The sequence below is a fragment of the Petaurus breviceps genome, unplaced genomic scaffold (assembly GCF_028583685.1).
Source record: "Petaurus breviceps papuanus isolate PSGF00001 unplaced genomic scaffold, PetGlider_PUasm1.0 207, whole genome shotgun sequence".
NCBI classification, from domain to species: Eukaryota; Metazoa; Chordata; class Mammalia; order Diprotodontia; family Petauridae; genus Petaurus; species Petaurus breviceps.
The window spans coordinates 16,518,384-16,539,910 of NW_027185850.1; the positions used below are offsets into that span (position 1 = coordinate 16,518,384).

At 39.0% G+C, this 21,527-nt stretch overlaps 1 protein-coding gene and 1 long non-coding RNA gene across 8 annotated transcripts in view; one reads left to right on the top strand and one right to left on the bottom strand.

Moving 5' to 3' along the window:
• LOC138164927 (FGGY carbohydrate kinase domain-containing protein-like) overlaps positions 1-21,527 on the bottom strand; it is a 544,546-nt gene that overhangs the window by 356,927 nt on the left and 166,092 nt on the right. The window lies entirely within an intron of this gene.
• Positions 13,232-17,522, top strand: LOC138164928 (uncharacterized). Its single transcript, XR_011169229.1, has 2 exons — positions 13,232-13,483; positions 17,259-17,522. It is a non-coding gene; the product is annotated as an uncharacterized lncRNA (long non-coding RNA).

Here is a 21,527-nt window from a genome sequence, read left to right on the forward strand (position 1 = left end):
TTTTAGTTGGAAACATTGATGAAAACACCACCTGGACCCATAATGCTTTCATTTTCTTTCCCAGGGCTTTTGTAATGCTATGTATCCTATTTTGGGTTCCTTCTAGTCTTATCTTTTGTCCCTAGCTGAATGATAAGGAATGGACATCAAGTTTGGGAAGTCTTGGAATGTGAGAGGAGATAATGAAACACAGTATTACTGCTCAACAGTGCAGGTGAGCATCACTAGGTGAGATTCTGCATACATTATCAGACCTAATCTCTCTGGCTGGTATTTTCCTTAATCATTTTATTTTTTTCTTTGTCACAAGGGAAGCTCAACGGTGGGGAAAGAGTCTGTGATGTAGTCTAAAGGATATTGAGCAATTTCTTTTTTTAAAGAAATTTTTAAAAAATGTCTTAGGAGGGTCTCCAGTCATGACTCAGATACCCTTCCTGGGAAGGAAAAAATTTTGTATCAGTCATATGCCAGAAACATGTTCAGGAAAGACAGTATATCAGCTTAACCAACATCTGCTTCCCTAATCCTTAAAGGGGAATCACCAACTACTATCAGTGTTCTCCCTTTCTCTCATATTAGTGGATGGTGACCCTATGGATCCACATCTTCAATGCATGGCACAAAAAGCAGTCTACTTTTGAAGTTTCACCTTTTCCTCTAAGCTCCCACCCCTGACTCTCTGTGTTTCTTTCTCCACCATATTACAGGATCCTTCCCACCCAGGAATATTCCTCCACCTCTGTTAGAGGTCTTCTCTGATTGGTCGGTTAATTCCAGAATCTCTGTCTTAAGAAAGGGCATAAACTACCCACATTCCTTCTTCTTTGTTCTCTACTCTTGCCTCTCTAAACTTCTTAATTTCTCCTCCTTCTCCCGTTTATAATACCTTCTATATATTGTCTTCCCCAATTAGAAGGTAAGTTCTATGAGGGGCAAGGGATGTCTTTTTTTGTTTGTTTGTTTTTGCTTCTATTTATATTCGTAACACTTAATGCAGGTTCTAGTACATAGTAAACACTTAATAAATGCTTGTTAACTTGACTTGATTTGATTTGATGGTAAAAACACCAAATCTATGAAATAGTCCCAAATGACCAGTGGTCTTGCTTTTTTTTCTTCTTTGAATTTTCGTTTCTATCTTCTAACTCTTGGCGCATAATAGGGAAAGCATTAACTCTGGAATGAGAAGACCTAAGTCCAAATCCCACCTTGGCCACTAACTACTTGTGTGAACCTGGGCAAATCACTTTACATCCCTGAGCCTCATTTTCTCCATCTGTAAAATGTAGCATCTGTGCTTAAAAAAAATGTTACTTGCTATATTAAAAGAAAAAAGTATAATCTAAGTAATGCATTGGCATTCATTTTGCATGTCAGCAAGGTTATGCTTAAGATTCTACAAGGTAGGCTTCAGCAATGCATGTACTGAGAATTACCAGAAGAGCAGACTGGTTTTCAAAGAGGTGGGTGAACTAGGGACCAAATTGCCCACATATGCTGACATACAGAGAAAGCAAGGGAGCTCCAGAGACACATCTACTTCTGCATCATTGAGCACAGCAAAGCCTTTGATTGGGTGGATCACAGCAAAATGTGCACATCTTCAAGGAGATGGGAGGACCAGATCATCTTACTTGTTTCCTAGAGAACCTTCATACAGGCCAAGATGCAACACTTAAAGTCAAACATGGAACAATCGATTGGTTTGATATTGGACAAGGCGTATGACAAGGTGGCATACTGTCACCTTGTTTACTTAACTTATGTGCAGAATACATCATTTGAAATACCAAGCTAGGTAAGTCAAAAGCCAGAATCAAGCTAGTCAGGAGAAATATCAACAATCTCAGATAGACAGATGACACAACTCTGATGACAGAAAGTGAAGAGGAATTAAGAAGCCCCTTGATGAGGGTAAAAGAGGAGAGTGTAAAAACTGGCTTGAAACTTAATCTCCAAAAAAACTCATATCCTGGCAACTGTTCACATCATTTTACGGCAAATAGAGGGAGAAGAAATGGAAGCAGTATCAGATTGCATATTCTTAGACTCAGAGATCACTACAGACAGTGACTGCATTCATGAAATTAAAAGACACTTGCTCCTTGTAAGGAAAGCTATGGCAAATCTGGACAGCAGACTAAAAAGTAAAGACCTCACCTTGCCAACAAAAGTCTATATAGTAGCAATGTATGACTATAAGAGTGAGACCACAAGGAAAGCTGAGTGCTGAAGAACTGTGGGGCTGAAGAAGACTTTTGAGAGTCCCTTGGATAGCAAGGAGATCCAAAGAATCAGTACTTCAAGATGTTAATTCAGGTCATTCGCTGGATGGACAAACATTGAAGCTGAAATTTCAGTAATTTGGCAGCATAATCAGAAGACAGGACTGATTGGAAAAGACCTTGATGTTGAGAAGGATTGAAGGTAAAAGGAAAAGGTGATGGCAGAAGATGAGCTGGATACATAGTGTCATGACAACAAATATGAGCTTGAAAATTCTTTAAGAAATAGTGGGGGGAGCTATTCAAGCCAAGTTGGAAGTATAAAAGCAGGAACTTACTTGAGCTCCCTCACCAACTACCTCCAATACCTGTAAAAAAAAAAATTACTCTAAACAAATTTTAGAGCTACAGAACCCACAAAGTGACACAGAGAAACAAATCTCCTGCTGAAGGCAGCCTGGAAGGCTGAATGGGAAGGGTCTATCACACTGAGCTAGGAACCAGGCATAGTTCTGCATGAGCCATACAGGCCCAGAGCTGGGGTGGCCCGGACAAGCAGCACAGACCAGCCAGAGCAAACTTTGGGAGAGTGAATCACTGGCAGCTGTGGCAATTTCCAAACTTCTCAACCCATAAACACCAAAGAGAAAGTAGAAGGTCAGTGGGAAACCCTGCCGATCCAGGGTGAGAGAAGAGTGCGGTCTGGCACTTTCTGCCACTAGGGTGAGAAGTGCATGGTGGTGGGTGGTGGCACCTGCTGCTGTGAAGCTGTCTCGAATGCTCCTGGCCTATAGATTGCAGGAGGACCAAGCGACCACTCAGAGGGTAATCACTCTTGCTTTGACCTGCTTGGATCTGGATCTCTGTCTTGGGTGGTACTCCTGGGGTGAGGAACACCAGTGTGCCAGAGCTTGTAGTGGCTGCAGAGAGGGTGCCCTCCTCATAGCTCTGACAACTGTGAAAACCCCCACAATTTGGGAGAGAGCTCTCTCCATTCTGGAAGCAGAGTTCTACCATGGCAAAGAGCTCAAAAGTCAAGTAATTGGCTGGCAATATGAGCAAGCAAAGGAATCACAATCAGACCATAGAAACCTTTTGGGGGAAAAAAAGGATCAAAACATGGAACCAGAAGAAGACAACAAAGTGAAAACTCCTTCTTCAAAAGCCTCTAAGAAAAATATGATCACAGTTCATGGAGGAGCTCAAAAAGGATTTTGAAAAGCAAGTAGGAGAAGTGGAGGAAAAATTGGGAAGAGAAATGAGAATGATGCAAGAAAATCATGAAAAGCAAGTCAACAGCCAGACTGAAGAAAATAACACCTTAAAATTAGAGTAACTCAAATAGCAAAAGAGGCCCAAAAAGCCAATGAGGAGAAGAATGCCTTAAAAAGCCAAATTTGCCAAATGGAAAAGGAATTTCAAAAACTCATTGAAGAGAATAATTCCTTCAAAATTAGACTGGAACAAATGAAAACTAATGAATTTATGAGAAATTAAGATACTTTAAAACAGATCCAAATGAATGAAAAATTAGAAAGCAATGTGAAATATTTCATTGGAAAAACCATTGACCCGGAAAATAGATCCAGGAGACATCATTTAAAAATTTTTGGACTACCTGAAAGCCATGATCAAAAAAAAGAGACTAGAAATCATCTTTCAAGAAATTCTCAAGGAACACTGCTCTGATATTCTAGAACCAGAGGGCAAAATAGAAATTGAAAGGATTCACCAATCACCTCTTGAAAAGTATCCCAAAAAGAAAACTCTTAGGAATATTATAGACAAATTCCAGAGTTCCCAGGTCAAGGAGAAAATATTACAAGCATTCAGGAAGAAACAATTTGAATACTGTAGAAACACAATCAGGATAACATAAGATCTAGCAGCTTCTACAGTAAGGGATCGAAGGGCTTAGATTATGATATTCTGGAGGTTAAAGGATCTGGGATTAAAGCCAAGAATCACCTACCCAGCAAAACTGAGTATAATGCTTCAGGGGGAAATGTGGTTATTCAATGAAATAGAGAATTTTCAAGCATCCTTGATGAAAAAATAAAACAGTGCTGCACAGAAAATTTGATTTTCAAATACAAGAAGCAATAGAAGCATGAGAAGGTAAACGGGAAAAAGAAATCATAAGGAACTTATTCAAGTTGTACTATTTACATTCCTACATGGAAAAATGATAATTGCAACTCATGAGACTTTTCTCAGTTATGAGGATAGTTGAAGGGAATGTATATGTATACATACATACATACATATATATATATATATATGCATGCATAGGAGGGTGTAAGTGTGTGTATATATTTGAGTGTGTGTATATATGTGTGTACATATTATACATAGAGGGCACAGGATCAGTTGAATAGGAAGGTATGATATCTAAAAAATAAAATTAAGAAATGAGAGAGGAATATATTGGAAGGAGAAAGGGAGAGATGGTATAGAGTAAATTATCTCACATAAAAGAAGCAAGAGAAAACTGTTACAATGAAGAGGAAGAGAAGGAAGGTGAAAGGGAATGGGTCAACTTTACTCTCATCGAATTTGGCTTAAGGAGGGGATAACATACACACCCAGTTGGGTATCTTACCCTAAGATAGAAACTGATACTGTGTTTCCCCGATAATAAGACCTATCCCGAAAATAAGCCCTCCCCTTACTGTGTAAGATTCCTCTAAAATAAGCCCTCCCCCAAAAATAAGCCCTATTGAGATTGCTACTGTAGTGAAGGTGATCCCCTGCGCTACACACTACATTACGGTACCCTCTGTATGCACCGTTCCCCCCCCCCACCTCGTGAAATGCATGCCGCGCTCCGACCTGCATCCAATCAGAGCTGCAGCAGTGAGCGCGTCATCCTGTTCTTCCCCAGTGATTTGCTTATTGAATAAAGGTACATTTTTTTGTTCACATTTACCTGTTTATTAAAATTGCTGTCAATGTTCATTAAAATAAGCCCTCCCCTGAAAATAAGCCCTCTGGTGTTTTTCTGTCCAAAAAAATTAATAAGACAGTGTCTTATTATCGGGGAAACATGGTAGATCTTGTGTTACCCTAAAGGAAAATAGGCAGGAAGGGGATAAGAGGGGGAATGATAGAAGGGAGGGCAGGTTGGGGGAAAGGGTAGTTAGAAGCAGACACTTTTTTTAAAAAAGCAATTGGGGGTTAAGTAACTTGCTCAAGGTTACACAGCCAATTATTTCTAGGTGTGGTGCTAAGTATCTGAGCCCAGATTCGATCCCAGGTCATCCCAACTCTGGGGCCGGTGCTCTTACTCACTGAGTCACCTGGCCACCCCTAAGCAATTGGGGTTAAGTAACTTGCTCGAGGCTACACGGCCAGGTGTTTCTAGGTGGTTGCTAAGTGTCTGAGCCCAGATTTGATCCCAGGTCATCCTGACTCTGGGGCCAGTGCTCTTACTCACTGTGCTACCTGGCCGCCCCAAGAAGCAGACATTTTGAAAAGGGCCAGGGTCAAAGAAGAAAATAGAAAAGGGGGGAGGGGAATAGGATGGAGGGAAATATAGTTAATCTTTCACAATATAACTTCTATGGAAATGTTTTGCATAACTACACATGTATAACCTATATTGAACTGCTTGTCTTCCTAGTGGGAGTAGACAAGGAGAGAAGAAAGGAGAGAATCTGGAAATCAAAGTTTTAAAAACAAATGTTAATTAAAAAATTGGTTTTTTTACATGCAACTGGGAAATAAGATATACAGGCACTGGGATATAGAAATCCATCTTGCCCTATTAGAAAGTTAGGGGGTATGGGAGAGGATATAAGAGAGAGCAGATTGGGGGAAGGGGTATTCAGTAGTCTCGCTAAGTTGGGGTGGGTGTGGGGGAAAGACGGACAGAAAATTTGTAACTCAAAATCTTGTTGAAATGAATGTTGAAAACTAAAACCAAATATATTAATTAATTAAAAAAGAAAGAAATAGTAGAGGCTAGAAGGGCTCATGGGGTTTTGAAGAGTTAGACACGGCTGAATGACTCAACAGCAACAGTGCACTTCCTCATGTACACCATGGCATGCACACACATAAGTCTGTATCAGTACTTATCCTCTTTCCATTAGAAATATAAGCATGGGGGCGGCCAGGTAGCACAGCAAGTAAGAGCACCGGCTCCAGTGTTGAGAAGACCTGGAGATCGAATCCCGGGCTCAGACACTTATGAGCAAGTTACTTAACCCCAATTGCTTAGGGGCGGCCAGGTGGCTCAGCGAGTAAGAGCACCAGCTCCAGTGTCGGGATGACCTGGAGATCGAATCCCGGGCTCAGACACTCAGCACCACACCCAGAAATAACTGGCCGTGTAACCTTGAGCAAGTTACTTAACCCTGATTGCTTAAAAAATATATATGTATATAAGCATGTATAGTGCGGGCATCTTTTGCTCCTATCTTCATATACCCAACACTTAGGATGGTACCAAGCACTTGGGAGGTATTCAATAAATGCTTGTTGATTTATTGATATCAACAATGTCAGTCCATTGTTATTCCTATTAGTAACATTTGTGAATGACTCTCCGATACCTGGCCAAACTGCCACTGGATTCTCATAATAGTCCAAACTGCCTATTTGCCATGCCTATCCTCTGCTCTGTGGACTCAGTCATGGGGGTGTAAGGCAGCTAGGGAAGAGTATGGGATCCTAGCCAAGCCTACATTTTTTTTAATAGAAAGAGCCCCACCTTCTCTCCAAATACTTTCTCACATGCTTTTGATCAATAATTAGTAGACTGAGGTGAAAGTCAGCAAAGGAACAGATATCACCTCTCGTGGCATTTCTAAGCCTGTTACGTGCAAGTGGGTCTGAAGATGAGGCCAAAGCCACAGTTTCTCTCTCTTCCTGCCCCTTCTCTCTGGTTCTCAGTTAAGAGTTTTCAGCCAATTCATAATTTGCCAATTTGGGGCCATGGTGCCCTCTTTGCCCCCTTTCTTTCACCAATCAATGTCTTCAAATGAATTTTTTGTTAAAGCTTGGAGAGGCTGCCTTACCAGAACTGTTACATTTATAACACTTTCAGGTCTAAGGTTGCCTAAATCGAAGTTCCTTGAAGGGAGAGAATATTTCATTTTTTAGTTTTGGATGCCCTCCATTTCTACCATGCCAACCACAAAGTAAACATTCATTAATGCTTATTGAACAAAATTAGCTATGGGGCTATTGCTTGGAAGAGGAATTTGACTTGTTTATCAGACAATTGTTGGTTGAGTGTGGGTTGGACTAGATGCCCTCTGAGGTCTCTTCCAACTGTGTGAATCTATGAATTTGTCATTCTTCTCAAGTAAAAACTGCCAAAAATCAGGGATTAGGGAAATGGTACTGGCTAATGTTAAAGCCTCAGGTCAAGTCTCAGCTGTCAGAAGCCTTTCCAAAGAAGACCAGGAAAGGGTTACTGGGAGAGGTCAGGAAACCTCCCTTCCCTGGAGATCTCTTTGGGGAGAACCAATCTGTTGGGAAAGGCTTCAGGGAAGCTTGCCAGATGGAGTAGATGACCTCTCAAGATCCCATCAAAGACTGAATATGAAACTGGAAGACTGGGGATTTTTTCTTGTTGGTAGAAGAGTCGTTGATAAGTTTTGAGGTCAGAAATCCTGAATTAAATCAACATATTTTCAAAGTATTATAAGGTTGAATCTTTCTGGACTCAACTGATATTCAGAATTTATGACCCATCATTGTTTGAGAACTTCACAATTCCTCTGCAAACCATTTTCTTCATAATTAAGTGCATCCATAATCTCACAGGGAAACATTTAGATCAATTTAAGAGAATAAAATGCTTTTAAATCCCTTCAAATTTGTACAGAAGCAACATTGTAATTTCAAACAAAATTTCGATATTCCAAAGAGCTGTGACTTTCACTGACTTGGTGACTTCCCTTCACCAACACAGATCACAACCCTTGAACATCTTCAGCATAATCTAGGTCAGGGATGACTTCTTGTCCTTTGTTGTCGCCATCATGTATTATAGTAGGCACTTAATAAAAGTTTGGAGAGTTGAATATTTGCAGGGGTGGGCAGCTAGATTCTAATCTCCTTGAAAGCAGGGACTGACTCACTTTTGTGTTAGAACCCCCAGTAGATTACTCAGCGGTTGTAATATATTCTTAAGAAATAATAATAATTATAATATTTACATAACAGAGGTTACTATGTACTATAGTACTTCATTTGGTCCTCAAAATAAACCTTTGAAGGAGATATTGTCATGATTGATATATTATTATGATCTCCATTTTTCAGAAGAGGAAACTGAAGCTGAGAAAGTTTAAGGGATTTTGTGCAAGGTCATACAGCTAGTAACTATATGAGGCAGGATTTATAGTCAAATCTTCTTCAGGCAGTTGATGGCATGGTGGAGAGAGTATCAGACTTGAAATCAGAAAAAACTCAAGGTCCAATTCAGTCTCAGCCTCTAATGAAGTGTGTGACTAGGAGCAAATCATTGTTTGCCTCAGTTTCCTTAACTGTAAAATGGAAATAATAATAGAACCAGCCCCACAGGGCTTTTGTGCGGCTTGCATGAAATGATATTTGTAAAGTGCCTGGCACGTAGTAGGCTTCTAGGTATTTTTTCCCTTCCTTCCCATTTCCATCCAAGTGGATTCCTCTGTCTACTTTATCACATCACTGTCTAGTTATTCAAAAATAAACACTTTTCATTCAATTTCAGTGCTAGAAAGCAATGTAGAGACCATTTAGTTCAATCTTCTCATTTTATAGATTAGAATCTGTGCCCAGGGTCACATTGCTAGCAAATGTTTGAGACACAGTTCAAACCCAGTTCTTTCTGATTTCAAGTCCAGCACTCTGACCACTGGCCTGTGCCTCTCTTCCTTTCTCCTCCCTCCCTCCCTCCCTCCCTTCCTTCCTTCCTTCCTTCCTTCCTTCCTTCCTTCCTTCCTTCCTTCCTTCCTTCCTTCCTTCCTTTCTTCCTTCCTTCCTCTCTCCCTTTCTTCCTTCCTTGGAGACAAGAATTAAACTAAATTAAAAGACTAATCAAAATAGAAAAAAAAAGTCTTTGTATTCATAGTGCAGGGCTTGGAAGATTATAAATGTCATAGATCCTTTTGGCAATTTGGAGAAAATTATGGCCCCCTTCTCAGGACAATGTTTTTTAAATGCAAATAACAAAACATATAGCATTAGAAAGGGAATCAATTTCATTGAATATAATTATCAATTTCTTTTCTAAAGTTCTTATATTCCAAATTAAGAACCTCTGCAGTATTTAGCAAAGCTTCTGCCATATAATAGTTGCTTAATAAATACAAAGGCTTGCCCTGAGCAATTCCAGGCCAGTTTAATACCCCCCACTCCCAATCTCTGACTACAGAAATAATATACAATCTTAAAATCTTCCCCAAAAATTGTACTTCAAAAATCTTCCTTGATTCCCTAAAATACAAGTGATCTCTCTTCTTTCCCTCTCTCCTTGGGACACTCCTAATGCTCCCTTCATACATTCATCCCAACCTTATGTTCTATTGTCTAATTACAGTCATGTGTGCACATGGCATATCTCCCCTAACAGAGTCTAATCTCTTCAAGGGCAGATACATCGCCTTACATATCTTTGTAAACCTCCCTCTCAGACCCCAAGTCCTAATCTAATACCTCCCTCACAGCTTCAAATGTCCATTGAACCAACAAGTTCAAAATAAACTTGAGAATTGAAATAAAATAGAGAATTGGAAAAAAGTCCCTAAAGGACCTACTTAACAGTAGGCATAACGATAGGTCCACTAAGGTGGAAAGCAGTGGAATAAATGAATGCAGGCACCTCTGTCTAACTGTCTGCTCCTGAAGCCTCTGACCATCCTTCTCATTAAGCATCAGGCTTCCTGTGATGGTGAATGTCAGTCCTCTGCCTTGCCTTGGTGGTAAACATTTGGCCAGACAGCTGGATCCTGCAGAGGGTTCTCCTACGTGGGAGTGGGGACAGCACAGGGAAGTGGTTCTGAGGCTTTCACTCTTCTCCATTTCCTCAGCTGGCACACTTCTTGAGAACTGACAGGGAGGAGGAGGGCGGCAGGCTGTGATGCTTTGGGCTCTGGGCCAGCCCGCCCCCAGACATCCCAGCTCACCTCAGCTGCAGACACCAGCCTGGGCCTTTTTCAAAGCTCTCCTACAAGCAGGGGAATTGTTCTCTTAAGTGGGCAGGCAGGGGTGGTTAACACTCCTGAAAAGTTGAGCCTGAGCTCTGTTCCTTCGAGGAGCTAGATATAACCAAGGATTCTTTAAAAGAAAAGAAAAAACAGTAATAACAAAGACAAGTGTACTCTCACTCATTTGGCCCTTGTGTATATACATGAGACCTTTCCTGATGCCCCTGGCTATTAGTGCCTCCCCTGGCTTGGGGATTATCTTCTATTTCTTTTCTATGTTCTCTATACACTCTTATACATGTGGACACATTGGTTCTACTGATAGAATGTAAGCTTCTTGAGGGTAGAGACCGCCTTCTTTATATCTTTGAATCCCTAGCACAGTGCCTAGCACACAACTCTTAATAAATTCATTAATTCACTGAAGCATTGAAGTGCTAAAGATACAATTTGTTTTGGGGGTTGTCAGTTAAATTGTTCATGCATATTGAGCTTACAATTCATTACAGTTGCCAGTTCTTTCCCACATATTCTACCCTTTAGACCTATCCCCTTCAACCCACAGTTGCACAGATGCCTTTTTTTTTTTTTTGCTTTTTGGAGGGCAATTGGGGTTAAGTGACTTGCCCAAGGTCACATGGCTAGTTTTTGTCTGAGGCCAGATTTGAGTACAGATGCCTTCTTAAACCCAAGGTAAGAATTTTGCATCTGCTCCTGCAGATTTTGTTTTAATTAAATCCAACTCACTATTCTAGCCTGTAATAATAATGTTTTGAGATGCCAAGTTTTTTTTTTATTTCCAAATGCAAATTTAATAGGCCTTTCCTGATTCCTTTTAGTAATAGTGCCTTCTTTCCATTGTTTACAATTGTGTGTGTGTGTGTGTGTGTGTGTGTGTGTGTGTAGCTTGCTTGTACATAGTCATTTGTATCTTGTCTTCTCCAGTGCAAGAACTGTCCTTCACCTTTCTTTTTATCTCCCAAGCTTAGTAGAGTTCCTGGCACATAGTAAGTTCTTAATAAATGTTTATTGACTAACCACTCAGAGTCCTATTTCTATTTTCATCCAAGTCCTTGATAAGTATATTAAACAGAACAATGCTAAGGTCACATAGTCCTTGGTTGGTATCCATTCACTGGTCATCATACAAGGAGAATTCCGACTGTACCTAACTGAATGCATCCATCCCATAGATCACCATAATGTCACAAGGATCTCATGAGAGACTTCATCAAACACCTTCCTGTAAAGTAAGCATATTCTATGGAATTCCTGTCATCCTTTCATTCAGTAATCCTGTCAATAAAGGTGAGTTTTTTACAACGAACCTGTGCTGGCTCGAAAAAATCACTGGTTCCCTTTCTAACTGCATATGATCTATCCCTTTAATAATCATGGAATTGTGGCAATCATACAATCCAAGGATAGCCGGCTATAATTAGAAGGAACCAGCTTTTGATTCCTTTTCAAAATCTGGAAAACATTTGCCAGTTCACAGACCTTTAGCCCCTGTCCCACCCTTCATAATTTTTAAGAAAATCTCTCTTAGTGAATAAAGAAATACATCTACCTTTTTTTTCTTTTCTTTTCTTCTTTAAATCATCTGGTCGGTAGTTCTTCCTGACCTGGAGAATTGAACTCATTGAGGACAGCAACATGTCCTCTCACTATTTCTACAATTATCTTGGATTTTCATCAGTTTTCAAATTCAAATCTGATTTACATTGAAAAATTCCACCCTTGCTAAAGCATTTATAGTGTTGCTAGATTTGGGGATAAACCTATTCTGAAAATGGAGGTAAGATTTCATCAGTCATGCTGTTTGCTACCATTTGCAACATGTATTTCTTTAACTATTTTTTGTGCAAGAACTCTGTCAAAGTCTGGTTATTAATATTATTAAGAATAGTGGGCATAGCACATTATAACTGACAGATTACATATGCTATATGTTTATAGAGAATCTCACTTGATCCTTACCCAAACCCTGTGAGATAAGTTCTCATCCCAGGTCACTTGGCATAGTGCAGGCTTAGAACACTCACAGCGTGTTAGATCTTAGTGACATTCAAAAATTTTCGTAACCTTTTCCCTCCTCAAGTTATAGCCTTTATAAACCTTAAAATTCCAAATTGCTTTCCTTAAAGAAAAAAAAAACAACCAATTGTTGTTTAAACTAAGTTGTTTAAACTTTAGTTATTAAAAAAAAAAACAGCTTCATCAATAACGTGTCTGTTTTGTGTCTGGTGTGTCTGTTTTAATTTATATTTCTCTTATTATTAGTGATTTAGTGCATTTTTTCTTATGGTTATTAATAGTTAATAGTTCTTTTTAAAAAAAAACACTCATATTCTTTAATAATTTGTCTATTGGAAAATGGCTTTTAGTCATACACACACAGAGATATGTAAGTATATATAAACATATATATGTGTATATGTAGCTATTTAAATATATACATAGACCCACAGACTCTCATCCCACCCCACACACATGTATGTGTTTCTTATCTACACATCTTGGATACCAAATTCTTCTCTAAGAAATCAGATACAAAGATTTTTTTTTTCCCAATTTTAATGCTTCCCTACTTATATCCTAAATATGATCACTTGTGGGGAGGGAGCTTTTCAATTCCATGTAACCAAAATTATCTATTCTATTATACTTTCTTTTATCATTTTTTGGTTAAGAATTATATATCTCCTCATAACTATGGAAGACATGTGATTGATTTCTATGAGTGGTGGCCTATTACTGGCCCCTACATAACTCCATGTTTGCTCACTGATTGACCCACCTATGTACAAGGAAGTTCCTATGTACCCAATAACTGGCTTAGCCAGCTTCATCTAAGTTACATATGCAAAGCTTGCAAGGTTCTACTGATCATATTCAGTTTAGCAAACTTTCCCAATCTCAGTGCCCTTGTGTCAGATAGGGAGCTGGTAGCTGAGCTGCTCAGTTTCCTCATCTACTTTGCCCCTGGGAATCTGTTCAGCACAATAGGCAGAGACCCCTGAGTTCTGGGCTCTCAATTAGAGATTCACCAGAGGATGGAATATGGAACCACCACCTTAGTTTGCCCACAGAACTGAAGGACTTGGAAACATCTCTGTGAGTAATAAAACTGCCTGACTTGTGAACTTTGAGTATCTGGGTTCATTTTCAATACCTCACCCAAGTTCTATTCAAAATCTTTAATTCTTTTTTAAAAAACTTTTTGTTTATCATTTTTCTATTACAGAATAGCTTTTAGAGATTCATATAAATTGAAAATTTAGATTCATATAAATAAACAACTATATAAATATATAAGAATATGGATATTTATGAATACATCTATAATATATAACATATTATAATATATTTATATAAATATGTATACAGGACATGCATGAACAGACAAATGCATGCATGTCACTTGTCTATATATCTTGGTTAGCAAACTCTTTTCTGAGAAATTGTATATAAAGAAGTTTTTTCCCCCCAATTAAGCACATCTCTAGTCATCCTAAATACATTAATTTTGTCAGAAGGGTTTTTTTTTTTCAATTTTGTGCAATCAAAATGATCTATTTGAGTTTTGTTCTTGCCTTTCTCAATTTTGGCCAAGAATATAAGATAGGTGTAAGATGTAAGATATTCTGACAGACTACTTTCTAGTTTTCCCTGGAGATTTTTTAGAAAATCAATTTGGGGGTTCTTTCAGATCAATTCATGCTTTTGAGTTTATCAAATATTGGCTTACTGAGTACCATTATTTCCCATTCTTTTTTCTTTAGTCTGTTGCATTGATCTGCTTCTCTATTTTTTTAAATCAATGCTCAGGGATTTTGGTGATTTGTACTTTATCATATATAATTTCAGGTCTGAAAGTGCTTTCTACCTTTTCTTTATATTTTCCTTGATTTTATAGATTTGTTTTTTTATCCAAATGAATTTTATTATTTTTGTATTTATGAATGTATCCCTATGATATTTTGATTAGTATGCTGTCATACATGAAACAGAGATTGAAGATTTCAGATGGAATCCTTTTTTTTCTGTTCTGCTTTGTTTACGAATTTTTTTTTTTATTTTTCAGGTTCAACATTTTAAAAATAGAAAAATAAATACCATAATATAAAAGAATTTGAGATTTACTCTGTGCTGGATATTATGCAAGTTTCTAGGGATCAAAAGGAGTCAATAATAATTTCTCTTTACATGTCTGTTCTGGGTGTACACATTATGGTATTCCAAAATGTAGAGAGTTGAAGGAGATCTGGGTGACTATCTATCCAATTGACATACAATAGGATTCCCCATCACAATGTATACAAGTAGTCTTGAAGACTGACAAGGAAAGGCAGCTCTCCCCCAGCATCCAGGAAAATCAAATCAAATCAATCAGTCAAGAGGACTCTTTCTTAGCAGAGTCTTTCATCTGGCCAAGAAGACCGATAATGACCATTCTTCTATCCTTGCCCCAGTGAATAAATAAAATCACCAGCCTATTATGAGGAAGGAACCACTGAGGGCTGGGGGAATCCAGGAAGATTACATGGAAAAGGTGGCACTGGACCTCAGCCTTGAAGGAAGGTCAGATTTAGATAAGAAGAATAGGGATAGCCATTCTAGACCAGTCAGCCAGATGGTCAAGATGGATTGATTAAGTACTTCTATGGGCCCAACCTTGTGCCAAGAACTGGGAGTAGACATAAAGGGCCTAAGGAAATGCACTGAAGCAGAAACAAGAAGCAAGTAAGATTGTGCTGGGTAGACCACATTTGGGAGTTGTATTTGCAGAAGGAAGCTGTAGAAGGAATATGTGTACAAATATACATATAATTCCATATATCACCGACTAGTACCCAGTTGCCATCTCTTTTAATGAAGGATAAAAAAAAAAAAAGTATCTCAGGAAAACCAACTAACCCATCACCCAAGACCAACAGTACAGACCATACTCCACACCCATAGTTCCTAACTACAAAGAAGGGGAAAGAGGTGCATTCTCTTAACCCTTCCTCCGGTTGATCCTAATATCAGGTCTAACTACATCACCTCCCCTTCCACACCCTAAGAAACATACACATTCACTGTGTCTTTGTTGTTGCTGTTGTTGAGTTTTTTTTTCAGTCATGTCCGACCCTCTGTGATCCCATTTGGGTTTCCTTGGCAGAGATACTGGAGTAGCTTGCCATTTTTATGGATGAGGAACTGAGGATTAAGTGACTTGCCCAGAGTCACACAGCCAGTAAGTGTCAGAGTTTGGATTTGAACTCATGAAGATGAGCTTTCCTGACTCCAGGCCTATACACCATAGTACCTCCTGGTGCCTCAATTGTTTCTTACCAAACAATAATATTCCTATTATATCCCTATACCACAACTTGTTTGGCCATTCCCCAAATGCTGGGTGTCTGCTTGGTTCCCAGCTTTTACTACCACAAAAAACTGTTGCCCTCAATATTTTGAACTATATAAAGCTTTTTGTTCAGTCGTCCACTCCCTTAAAACATATGCATACCAAGAAGTGAAATCTAGATGAAACGGTATAGATATTTTAGTGACTACTTTGGAGTAATTCCAAGTGATTTCCCACAATGATTGGATGAACCAAAGCTCCACCCCAAATGCATTGGTGTACCCTCATTCCTGCAGTTCCATAGTCCCCCTCCCCTAACCTTATTTCTATCTATTGTCACCTTTTTGCTGAGTATAAGGTAGAAGCATTGGGAGTCTCCAATGAGACAGTAAATGGAAAGTCTTTTGGGTTATGCAAACGCCTATTGTTCTTATTATTAATTTTATCATTACCATCACCATCATCATCAGACTCCAGTCTTGAGGTGACTTCATTCCTAAAGGCCTCTACTCCACACATGCTGAATGCAGACACTACTTATGAAGCAATACAGGTGTGTGCTGGTAAATGGTTAACAATAAGGCTCTCTTAAGGAAGAAAAGGTATGCAAACACCTTTAAATTTAATCTGTATTATGAATATTTCTTAAGTCTAGATAATCATCAAAACAATAACCCAAGTCCTGATTTCTGGGCTTGCTAATTGCTGTCTTGTAAATAGTTACATGGCAAATTTCACAATCATGTCTCACAAGCAAGTTAGTGGTCTCCTAAGCCATGAGACCTAACAAATTTTTTTCTTTTAATTTTGCATTTTTCTTATTAGTTATTTGTAACAATGATTCCCGTGGTGTATAATAGCATGTAACATTTTCTTTTGAGAAGAATCCGGTGTTGTTCTATATATTATCACATGGGACATCAATTTTTGGGGGATGAGAATAAGTCTTAAATATGATTAACAGAAGAGAATAAAACAGACTGAGCAAAAAACCCTCTTTTATATGTTATTTTTTTTTTCCAAGGAGGTGTCATAGTAGAGAGGAAAAGGCAGAGGGTCTGGAAGATGTAGACGGTATTAGTCAAATCCTTAGTGCAGTTAGGTGGTGCGGTGGATAGAGTGCGGGGCCTGAAGTCAGGAAGACTCATCTTCTTGAGTTAAAACATTAGCAGACGCTAGCTGTGTGACCCTGGGCAAGTCACTGAACTGTGCCTCAATTTCCTCATCTATAAAAGGAGCTAGATAAGGAAATGGCAAACTGCTCTAGTATCTTTACCAAGAAAACCCCAAATGGGGTCACGAAGAACTGGACATAACTGAAAAGCAATTGAAAGAGACAAATCCTAGCTCTTCCTATAACCCACTGTAACTGTGGACTAACTGTGGACAAATCACTTGCCTGTGTCTAAGTTCCCTCAACTATAAAATAAAGGAGGGTGGAAGGGGTGACCAGTAATGTTTCTTCCAGTTTTGAAGAGATGGAAATCAATAATGCTTGGGGTCAGTTACCATGTCTCCCTATGCCCTTTTTTCCCCTAGGCTCAGCTTCTGGAATTCCTTTGAATAATTACCATTTGGCATTGTCTACTATAATTCCTCTAAGAAGATGTTGCCCCTGGGAAGATCTTCAGTTTATCAATGTTCTCCCCAAAATAGGTCGGCTGAGACTGCAGCACTCAAAAATCCCCAGAACTTGTTGCAGAGGAACAGCTGTAAATTCACAACTCATCCACCTTTACTTCTGCAGAAGATGTTTGGATTTTCTACCAATAACAATAAATAATAGATGCCATTTACATAGTACCTACTATGTGCTGGGTCCTATGCTAAGCACTTTGTAACTATTATGTCATTTGATCCTCACAACAACCCTGGGAGAGAGGTGATGCTATTATCCTTATTTTACAGATGACAAAACTGAGATGAACAGGGTTAAGTGACTTGTCCAGGGTCGTACAGTCTGTAAGAGTCTCAGACTGTATTTGAACTTGGCTCTTTTGGACTCCAGACCCAGTTTTATGCACTGAGCCACTTAGTCACCTCTCCTAATATATGTGATCTTCTTGGATCTCTTGGGAGTTAGTTATTGCTCTCTGACGTGATTATTGCTACCAGTTTAGTTTCAACTGCAAACTAAATGAGAAAGGTGGTTCATCAGCAAATGCACAGAGAGGAGAAGTTCCAGAAAGGGGATCATTGTGACAAAGGGCTCCTTCCAAAAGTTGGCCTCAGTGGTCATGCGATCGTCCATGTAGAAGAGCTCTATAAATGTGATCAGTGTGATGAAGGGTTTATTCAGAAAGATCACCTCACTGACCATCAGAGAACTCACACACAGAAAGGAACTTACAAATGTGATCAATGTGACAAAAGCTTCTTTTCTTTTTTTTTTTTTTTTTTGCCTTTTGGAGAGCTATTGGGGTTAAGTAACTTGCCCAAGGTTACACGGCTAGTATTTTTGTGTGGGTGTTAAGTGTCTTAGGCCAGAGCCAAACTCGAGTTCTCCCGACTCCAGGACTGGTGCTTTACTCACTGTGCCACCTAGCCGCCCAAAAGCTTCTTTTCAACATCAAACGTGAGTGCTCATCAAAGAATCCACACATCAGCCATGTGGCAAAGGTTTTGTATGTAGATTCGAGCTCACTAGACACCAGAGGATTCATAAAGGGGAGAAACCCTAAAATGCGATGAGAGTGGAAGAAAATTCAGTGATCCATCAGATTTGTGTCAACATCAAATGGTACACACAGGGGTGAAACCCTATAAATGTGATCAGTGTGGAAGAGAATATAATTTTCCATCAAGTTTGTCTAGGCATCAAAGAGTGCACAGAGGAGAGAAACCCTATAAATGTGATCAGTGTGGCAAAGGATTTGCTCAGAAAAATCATCTCATTATACATCAAAGGATCCATACAGGGGAAAAACCCTACAAATGTGATCTGTGTGTAAGAGAATTCATTGACCAATCAAGTTTGCTTCATCATCAGCGGGTACACAAAGGGGAGAAACCCTATAAATGCAATCACTGTGGAAAAGAATACAAATTCCCATCAGGTCTGTCTAGTCATCAGAGAGTACACAAAGTAGAGGAAACCCTATAAATATGATCATTGTGCTAAATAATTTAAATGTCAAGAAAGGTTTAGGATACATCATAAAATCCACCAAGTGGGAAAAGTCTAGAAATGTGAGTAGTGTCTGAAATATCATCTCACTGGTTACCAGGGGATCCACTTAGAGGAAGAACCTTGTCGATGTTGTTTGTTTGCAAAAGGCTTCATTCAGAGAATCACCTTTAACATACGTAAGAATCCATTCAGGAGAAGACAATTTGTGTGGTGGAGTCAACCTGATGTGTTCACGTCTATTTTACAGACTCCAGAAAATACACAGGGGTGGAATCATGTTACTATCAATACAAAGGCTTTTCAGAGAAGGACAAACTTTCAAGTTCATCATGAGAGACTCATGAGAGATATCATTGAAGACATACTTAGGAAAATCTTGACTTTGAGATCATATTATATTTGCTTTCAGAAAACAAATAACTGTAATAATCTGTAATCTGGGAAAAAACATGATCCAGAAGTCACACTCTTTAGGAAGTATATTAAAGAATGAAATGCCATGTGACCACAACCATTGTCTATGGTGAGCATTTTAAGAAATTTCTCCTTGAACAGCAAACTATCCTTTTTAATCATTGGTGTTTGAGCCCAGAGAACCTGCTTTGTGTTCCTGGTCTCTCGATTTAAAATTCTCTGCCTTAACAAGGCATGCATGGGTTCAATTTCGGGAAAAGCTTGTTCTCTCTCTCAAGTAGTCCTCTGATTTGTGACTGAAGGCCTCACTGACTTCCTTCTGAGCAAGACTATTTCACATTGGGATAGGGCACTTGTGAGGAAGTTTGTTGGCTTTCCCCCTTGTACCAAGGCTAAATCTGCTTGTTTCTGTGTTCCATTCATGGCCTCTAGTTACAACCTCTAAGTCTAAGCATTACAAAATTGACTTCTCTTCAAAAAACTAAAGATGGATTTCAAGGCACACAAACTGATCTCTGCTCCAAGCCAAACCATGCGAGTTCATAGCATCACAGATTTTTGTGCTGAAAAGGTCCTTTAAGGTTGTCTGATTCAGTCACTTACCTTTATAGATCTAGTAAGGGATCAATGACCTTCCTATAGCTACCCAGGTAGTATTGGGAAGAAATGATTAAAAGGCAGGTATGATTTAAGATCACATGTTCTGCACAGAGTATGTACATGGCCATGTAGAGCATGAGATAGAAGGCAGTTTTCAATAGCATTGTTTTTTATCTTACAATCAGTGTCTTTATCACCATATTCCTTAACACAATGAGAAAAAAAGCTACTTCCGCACTTGGAAGAATCTGGGATCTCCTTCTGAAAGTCACAGGTGCCTTGGAATACTCTGCCATTGAAGCACTGCCCTTGCCCTAATTTCCCATCTACTTGGGGTATCCATCTAGTTGGGTTGTACCAGCTGTTTTTTTTCCCCCATATTTCTGTTCCTTCCTGACCTTTCTACTTCCTCATGCAGTTAACTGAGGACTAAAATTTAAGGGTCTGCATGTTTTGGTTCCATTGTTATGAGTTAATAAGTTATAGAAATGTTGACAGATATCTTCCATTTTCCACCCATTCCTCCTCCTGGTCCTGGTGCCATCTTTAAGTCTTCTTTAGAATATATGACTCAACTGTGTCTCTTTTGAAACTTTCTACTAACCAACATTTCCTTGATTGCTTCTTCTTTTAAATGGTAATCTTCCTCAAACCATCTTCTTAAAATAGGTTTCCTAAAGCACAAGTCTGATTGTGTTCTCACCACTGCCACCCACTCAATAAATTGAACTGCCTCCCTCTTGCCTCCAGGAGCAAATATGGAATCCTCCGTTTGGCATTCAAACCCTTCTCCTATCTTTCTAGTCTTTTTACATTTTACTGCCCAACATATACTCTTTGATCCAGGGACTCTGGTCTCCTGGGTCTTTGCTGTTGCTGCTGCTGTTATTGTCACTGTTGTTTTCTTTACAAACAGCACGCTCTATCTCTGCTTTCTGGGCATTTCCTCTGACCTTCCCCATGCCTAGAATATTCTACTGCCTTTACTCTATCTACTGACTTCCCTGGAATCCTTTGAGCCCAACTAAGCTGGGAGAAGCCTTCCCTAACTCCTCCAATTTTCAGCACCTTTCCTCTGTTAATTATTTCCTATTTATCCTGTATATAGCTAGTTTTGTTTGTTTCTGTTTGCATATTGTGTTCCTCATTAGATTATAATCTTCCTTAGGGCTTTTTGCCTCTTTTTGTGTTCTCATCACTTAGCAAGGTGACTGAGACCACATAGTAGGTGCTTAATAAATGTTTATTAATTGATTAAACTCTTACTGCCCTTGCAGGTTATAACTCCTCTTGGGAATCATTGGAATTTGAAAGGATTTAGAGCTGAGAGGGACCTCAGAGCTCATCTTTTCAAAATATTTTCTTCCTTCCATAAAGGAAACTAAGATCTGGAGACTGCAGGGCTAGCCTCAGGATCACACAGGTAGCAAGGAACTGACCTAGGATTCAAACTCAGGTCTCTGACTTTAAATCTAGTGTTCTTTTCATCGCAATAGATGGAGTTGTTTTTTGTTTGTTTTTTTTCTAGCTAAAGCACTTTCTAGATTCTTGGGCCTCTTTGTATTTTCAATTACTTAGCATCACATAACTTTCCTTGAGAAAGGGTTACAGACCATTAAAATGTCTCTTCCTTGATGAGTAAACTTTCCTACTTCGATGTCAAT